Source organism: Oxyura jamaicensis, chromosome 3, assembly GCF_011077185.1.
Source record: "Oxyura jamaicensis isolate SHBP4307 breed ruddy duck chromosome 3, BPBGC_Ojam_1.0, whole genome shotgun sequence".
Lineage (NCBI taxonomy): Eukaryota > Metazoa > Chordata > Aves > Anseriformes > Anatidae > Oxyura > Oxyura jamaicensis.
The window spans coordinates 54,672,617-54,680,590 of NC_048895.1; the positions used below are offsets into that span (position 1 = coordinate 54,672,617).

The 7,974-nt window shown below is 41.5% G+C and overlaps 1 long non-coding RNA gene across 1 annotated transcript in view; it reads left to right on the plus strand.

Annotated features, from left to right (window-relative positions):
* LOC118163504 overlaps nucleotides 1-3,899 on the plus strand; it is a 4,309-nt gene extending 410 nt beyond the window's left edge. The window contains exons 2-3 of the long non-coding RNA XR_004749084.1: nucleotides 1,565-1,689; nucleotides 2,843-3,899. This is a non-coding gene — a long non-coding RNA (uncharacterized LOC118163504). The remainder of the gene's footprint in view (nucleotides 1-1,564; nucleotides 1,690-2,842) is intronic.
* Nucleotides 3,900-7,974: the final 4,075 nt, after the last annotated feature.

The following is a 7,974-nucleotide window of genomic DNA, read 5'->3' on the forward strand; positions in this document are numbered from 1 at the left end:
CTCTTCTCTTCTCTTCTCTTCTCTTCTCTTCTCTTCTCTTCTCTTCTGTTCCTGTTAGTATTATAATGCTTCCAAGTGTAATCTTTACATATTATTTATTGCATGTATAATTTTCTTTAGAATTCTGAACAGATTTATTGGATTTGATGCTTATAGTTTTATTGGTTTAAGATGTGATTATGCTACAGGCTGCCTTTTGCTCATCAAAATTAATTTATATGAATGCTACTAGATTAATATAAACTAATTCTAAAAACAAAATAAAATGAAACAAATTCATTCTCTCCTATTTTGGTGTGAAAAGCATGTGTTCTAAAGCCTTTACAAGTTATTCTCAGAATCCTGGTCAAAACTTTGTCTTGACTATACATGTAATCCCATGCCTTTTCCATTCCATTTAGTTCATAAAAAGAATTAATGGATAATAGTCTTACATGAAAAAATAGAAATATGTCTTATGAGGCCAACTTGGGCATATGTGAAGAATGCAAGCTTCTAAGAACACTTAAAAGTGAGCCACTGTATTCATTGCAGTATGAAATAAACTTCTATGAATTGAAAAGACATTTCCATCTGAAAAATCTGCATTCAGTACTAGTATAATAATTGCTAAACTTCTGATGTCACAAGCTTCTGAGAAGAGCAAAGCCCATCCATTTATATGTTCACAGAAATGCGTGAATGAACAATATAGTAAATAAATGAACAAAGGCACAGGGAAAATGTGTTTGTTTTATGTCTCTGACCACACTTGTATATCGTCTGTGTCACAGTTCTGTTGATTGTCAGACTTCCTTTCTCTACTGCAGTGTTGTCAGCCATATGATTCATGAGTCATGTCTGGTCCTTTGTTTACAGAGCTCATTGAATATTCATATTTGAGAGTATAAGTTATAAGTTTCTTATTCTGTTGGGGGTGAGGGGGAGGAGGTAGGCCTTCCAAATCCAACATTAATTTGGTCCTTGCTGCACCCCTGTGTCTGTCATGGCTTATTGTCCTGAAAACAATAGCTTTCCGAGGTGTAAAATGACCTGTTCTCCCTTTTTATTTTTGCTCATTGTTTTATGGCAGAAGGTGGGGAAGAGAGATGGGTATAAAACCCAAGACCTTGCTGTTTGCTGGAGGAAAGTATATGTGGTGGGGGAAGGCAGGTGTAGAAGAGACACAAAACCAAGTTGAAGACAGGGAGAGGAATATGGGAAAGAAAAGAAGGGAGCAAGAGAAAAGCAACAATATAATGCTAAATCTTCCCAGTTAATGATGTTGAATTGTGACAATGAAGCATTAAAGAGATTTTCAAAAGCAGTTAGCTCCATTTTCAGATGGCCTAGTTAAGCATTCAATGATGCAGATAGCCCCCCTCTGGGATTTTCAGAAGTCTCTAATGGCCTAATTCCTCCAGGAAAACTATTATGCACTTTGTGTTACTCCGCATCAACCCATCACGGATGTGTTCCACTGACAGCGATGGCTGCTTGAAGCGTGGAGTTCAAAACAGCGAAGCAGCCCACGACTGTAATTGTAACAAAGGCTCTTCTCTAAATGAGCGTCGTGCTCCTGCAGGAGCCGGGTGGCAGCGCTTTCCTGCGCTCCACTGCAGAACACGAGCTGCTTTTCCACAGCACTGCAAGAGGCTCTTCGCTGGGGCAGTGGAGAAAGGAAACAGCAGCCAGGAAACATACCCAGAGGTGGGGATAAAAGGTCATAGATGAGATAAACTCGAGCATCTTTGCGGTTGTGCTTTGATCTACCAAGAGTATCGCCCCTTCTATAAGCCACGGTAGGAAACAGGAGTTAAAAAAAAAAAAAATCAAAAAATCACCACCTGTGAAAGAGATATTATTTTAAGCAAGAGATATTATTTAAAGAACTCTAACCCAAAACATTTTTTACTATTTTTGTTGTTTTGGTCACTTAAAATAATTGTAGTTGACAGCACCACATTAAATACACGAGCCTTTGCAGGTGGTGGTGGTGGTGGTGGTGGGTTGTGTTGGTTTCCTTTTGCAATGGACTCACACAACAGTTTAAATTGTCGGTGAGACTTCCCTGCTCTCTGTAAAGAAGGCTCAGCTAAATAGGAAAAAGGGTAGACGTTTCAAGTATAATTATATTTTTAAAAGTTTCCTAAAACTTGATGAGAGAGAGAAAGGCAAATTAATGCCAGCGCTGTGGGGAGAACTTGGTCACTATATATTGCCACCCTCAGCAAGTCTTAATGATAAGCCTGAGCTTATCTAACAGTTCACCACCACCCAGCAGGGGAAGGTCATGCTCCCCTTTCCTTTTCTGCTTTTTAGTTGTGTGTTGTCTCCTCTCGCTTTTTGCCAGCGCTTGCCCCTAGGGGATGCCTCCAAGAGCAGGTCTGGCTGAGCCTGAAGTCCAGGGGCAGCCTAGCCTGATCGAACTGCTGGCTGCAGTCCTGCTCCCTGCCCCTTTGTTCTCCTCTTTCCTCTTTCACTTCCCTTTTGCAGGGCAATGTGTTCCTCCTGCCCCTCCCTTGTGACAGTCCTGGATGTTTGTCATGTCCTCTGATGAGTAGTTCCAACATGATAAGGTGGCAGAAAATTTAGGGGAATTGAAAAATTATCTTTTTTTTTTTTTAATGTATTTTTTTCTGCTGATACCTCTGTGCCAAGGCAGCTCAGCAGAAAGCATGATAAGCAGTGGAGAGACTGCAAGCGAGAGGGTGGAAATACAGGAGTGGGTGGAAGGGTCAGAGGAGAGGACAGGACAACTGCCACCCTTCACCGTCAGTTTCAGAGAGTGTTATTCTCCTCATCACAAGGTTTTTGTGATGGGAAAGGAAATCTAGCTTCGGTGCATCCATTCCTCCCACAGGCACTTGTTTCAATACTGAATGTGCTGCACAGAAGAAGTGAGGCCTATCTCAATGACAAGGAATTTCCAGTCCGTGGAGGAGACACCGAGAAATCAGAAAGCATATGTGCTGTGAAGGGTATACGGATGGGCATGACCCATGATCATATGCTTACTTCTCTGAAAATTAAGCTCATTTCCTGTACATATTGTGAAAAAGAAAAAAAAAAAAGTGTGGTTTTAAGGAGGAAGTTTACAGTAGAAAAGGTAACGGTTTGGTGATCTGGGATTAGGATAGAGCTGTGCAAACCACGTTAATCAAGAATCAGTAAAATATCCTTATTACAGACCTTCAGTGGAGCGCATAGAAAGTTCTGAACAGCACCGACCGATAAAATGGAGCTGCTCTGCTTCAAGCAATGAGAAATGCAAGGCTCTCCACATGGTATCTAAACTACAAACAAAATCTAATTCACTCCACTACACTAACGCAGGATTTAAGATTTAAGGATTTAAGGAGGAAAATTACTTCCTGGCTTCAGTGAGGGTTCGTTTTATGTGTTCCAACACCGACAGCAGTGAAAATACTTTTTCCTCATGTAACTTTACTCTCGTGGTCCTTTCTTTTTCTTTACTTGCATGTTATGTGAACTTCCCAAAATGAACTATTGTTTCTTCTTTCTTTCACTCAAATTAGTGCAAGAAAGGAGTGTTAAATAGGGTTAAAATACCAAAGCGATGACCTCACACAATGCTTGTGTTTGTTTTTTTGGTTGAAACTGTAAGATTTTGAGGCTGTATCTCCTGAACTTTGGAAGCAGTCATTGATCGTGTAGGAAGCATGCCCAATTCTGAAAACTTTTGGATTTTAATTGCATTTTTAAGGACAATTATCATCTTCTTCTGCTGGAATAAATGAAAATATCCATAGATTCTGAATTCTGTCCAAAGCAGTGAAGCCATATGTTAAGAAGCCAAAGTTGTAAGCTGAAAAACTGTAGAAATATTCCAGATTCTCTATGATTAAGCCATTTCATACATTCAAGTTATAAATAACTATTTTTCCAATGCTTCAAAAGAGAAAACAAAACAAAAAAATCACTCCACCACCACCAACCATGAGATACAGTTTAGCATGAAGTGGGTAAATTGTAAATACAAAATTGATTTTGGTCTCCAGAGATTGCCATGGAAAAGTTTCTTTACCTCCTCTTGCCTTTTAATTCATTGCAGAGAAGCAGTGTATGTATTGCTTTGTTGGAAGGCTGTACAGTAAATGATTAGACACATTGCTCTTTCAATAGCAAGACTTAAGAGATGCTTAAAAGTCCTTGGACCTGCTTAAGCTGATCATATGGTAGAAATGACAACCTCTGTTTACTTTTTTGATTCCTTAGATAGTGTTTCAGATGTGCAGTGTCTCACTCTCACTTCTTCTTTTTTTTTCCTTTTTTTTTTTTTTTTTTTCCTTAATGTTCATTATGCCTAACATTTTCTAGTCTCTGAGGACTTACTGCACTGGCAATTTTAAATTCAATGGTCCTGAGTTGGACAATTTTCTCTGGGGATGTGGCCTATCTAAAAAACAAATCTGTCATTTCAAAGAAAGTTAGTAATGTTGGTACTGAAGTTGCGTATGTAATTTCATTTTCAGTTTTCTTGACAAAAACCACAAGAAAAGTTATTTTATACTTTCCAAAACATTTAGCTACATTTTTTTAGAGAAGTATAATGATTTTATCAAAACTAAGCTTTTTTTTTTTTTTTTTTTTAAAAAGATAACATTAAAAGTAGAAAACTGAACTATTTAGCTTCCCAGAGGAGTAATGGGAAAACAAAAACAAAATAACTTTTCCTCTAAGGCTATTTGGCAACTTTTATGAAATTTAGTAATATTTCCAGTTTTACCCCAAACATTTTTAAGGAAATGAAGTACTTTCACAGAAGGAACAGCTGGTATTGGTAGGAAGCTAAAATGATGGCCTGTTGGCCAAGCAGTGGTAGAGAGCTACTTTTGAAAAACATCAGAGAAAAATTAGAAAAATGTTTGTTGAGGGAAAAAGAAGAAAACTCTTAGTATTAAAATTGTAAAAAACAACAACAACAACAACAACAACAACAAACAAACTCTTAACATTATGTAAGTGCTACTGACAATACAAACTGGCATGTATGGTGTACCTCTCTACTACTGAGCAAGTTTGAAACTGCAAGGCTTCTTTCAGTGCCTTCCCTGACAATAATATTATGACTACTTTTTTTTTTTTTCTTTTTTTTTTCTTTTTTTCCAAAAACTAATTGTGAAAGATTTGGAAAATGTCCCTGGAAACCATGTCTGTGGCAGTGCCTCGATGTCTTTCCACCTGTGAGAATATTAGATCTTTCAGTTCAATACCTGCTATTTCCTCCTTTTTTTTTTTTTTTTCTTTTTTTTTCATTAGAAGCTATTGGTTTGGCAATGTAGGATTTGTGGAGTACAGACATCTTATGTTCAAAATGCTACAATTTTTTACTTTGTGATTATTTAATAATTTAAATACCTTTTCTGATTATGCTTACACCATTGTCAAGCTGATTCTGTCATGAAGCATGGCAACACTCTATACACATAAGGTGACTTGTCATCTCAGCAAATTAGCTGTTGTTTTAAGAATTGCCCTTACGACACCTCCACACGGAAGACAGGGTAAGAAACAGCAAGTTTCAGTGGTAACAACTCTTCCATTGTAATTTTCTCAACAAAAAGGCTTTTTTTTCTTTTAACTATCTCTTGCTGCACCATATTCTTCCATTGCATGAGATCAACCTGTGTCACAGAAATCTGAAAAGTACATACCAGAACACATGATCCTATAAAGTTTTATGAAGAGAGACCCTATTTGTCCTACCTACTGTTTATGTGTTTACAGTTTAAATTTATGTGTTTATGATTTATTTATTTAAACTTATGTGTTTATAATTCAACCTATCTGGTGCCTCAAAACAATTTTCATTAATGTTGTGAATGAATTGTAACAAATGCTTTCAGAAATACCATCCAATGGTAACTATTTGTTGTATAAAATACCTTTGTACAGGAGTTTTCAAGTAATATTAAAAGCAATTTCAAAAAGGTGTTGATACTGTCTTCACATTATTTGCAAAAGGATCATACTCTGAATTCCAAGGCAGGACTGGTACTGATTAGGTACTAGTACAGGCTTTCTGTGTGAAAAGTACCACGGGTAGCACTAAAAGAGTCAAAATACATTGCTTATTGAAAGTAGTAGGAGTTTGATTTTCACTCCTGAGTTTTACTTTTCAAATTATTTGTTTGGGCACTCCTCAGGTTCTTTTACATATCTCTCAATTAACATGACTGAAGTTCACTTCACAACCACAGTGTCTTAAACAAAACCCAAGTGATTACAACGGAGTAGATAGCAGCTTGAATGAGGTGCTGGTATTGTTTGCAAATGTTTTGTTTCTGAAGAGTGTTTCTGAAATTAGCCGGAGTGCTACCAATGAAGATAAGCCAACAATGGCATTTTTACATAAACTGTTTGCTCTGTTTTCCGAATGCCTGAAATATTTCATAGCCTCGGGAGAGAACAGAGCCATTTCACATCATACATTCATTAATATTGTCAGAGTACAGATCTCCAGCAATGTGCTAATAAAAACCTGATGAAGACTAGAACACTTGTCAGTGAATCACATTTCTATCAGCAGCCTTCTGCTGGCATGTATTGATGCTGTATTCAGGAAGACAGGAAGAAAACTCACCAGTTTGTTCGTAAAGAACATTTCAAAGAATGAAAATGCTGTGATGTGAATTGCCTATATGTGTAAGATATGAGATAGCAGGCAAACTGTTGGCAACAAGCACTGGGGGAGGAGGAGGATATGGAAAGGAGTAGTGCAGCAGCACCTACTATAAAAATAAAATAAAAAGGGGATGCCATTGTGTTTTCACAAGAGATGCTATAATGAGCTGGTTTTGCATCCTGCTGCCTGCTTACCACAGGACTACTCCTTTAAACCTTACAGAGTGAGATGCCCCTCTGTACTTTTCCTACGTGACTCTTGCGTATCAATAAATTGTGTGGTGGACCCACCAGGAGAGTGTCTGTCAGGTCAGTCTGTGTTATTTGGTTATCAAAGTAATTAATTTCCTCCAAGGAAGGGGGGCATCCAGTGCTGGTCAGCCTGTTCCAAAGTTCCTTTGTTATCAGTCACTCTTTACGGATAAATAATTAGTTTATTGGATTAAAGGGATAAATATGTGCAAAATTAGAAGTGGAGTTATGGAAGCAGGAATCGTTGCCCAAGCACAGGAACTCAGCTGCGCCCTCACGCCGTTTACTTTTCGGTGTCTCCCCTAGGACAGCGCTCAACCACGTGGGGCTGTAATAGAGCCTAATTTATTAGGAAATTTGATGGGCACGCTTTGTGGTTCTTGGGACTGCTGCGGACGTGCCCCAGGGCAGGGCAGGACTGGCCCCTGTCCTGAGGGAATTTTGGGGACGGGCGGAGCCACCTCAGCCCCACCGCGGAGCCACCTCAGCGCCCCAGCCGCTCAGCCGGGCTCCGCCCCGCCCCCCGCCGCCAGAAAGGCTCGCGGGGCACGCTGGGACTTGTAGTCCCTTCCTCCTCCCTCTCCTCCTCCGGGACCGCTCGGCGGAGGGGGGCAGCCAAACTACAACTCCCGGCGGGCGGAGGGAGGGTGGTCCCGCTCGGTCGGGCCGCGCGGGCGGGGCCTCTCCGCGCCGAGTGCTCCCCCGCACACCTCGCCCGCCTGCGGCCGGGGCTGACGGGAGGCACCGCGTGCCCGTGCGTCCGCGCGCGGGGGCGGCTGGTTGCGAGGGGGGCGGCGAGGGCAGAGCAGTTGGGCGGACGGGCGGTTGGATAGGGGGGCTCCGCCCGCCGCTCCGCTTCACCTCGCCGGTCGGGATGAAGAGGCGGCTGGCGGCGGGGGATAAGCCCGGGTAGAGGGCGGGGAGGATGGTAAGGGGCCGGCAGGGTCCCGGCGCAGCTCTCCCGGCGGCCTCCGCCCCTCTCCCGCTCCGCCCTCGCTCCTCGGAGCCGCGCCGCGGGGGGAGGCGGGGGCTCGGGCAGCCGGCGCCGCCCGGGGCGCGGGGCGTGAGGCGGGGACGCGGCGGGGCGGGGGGATG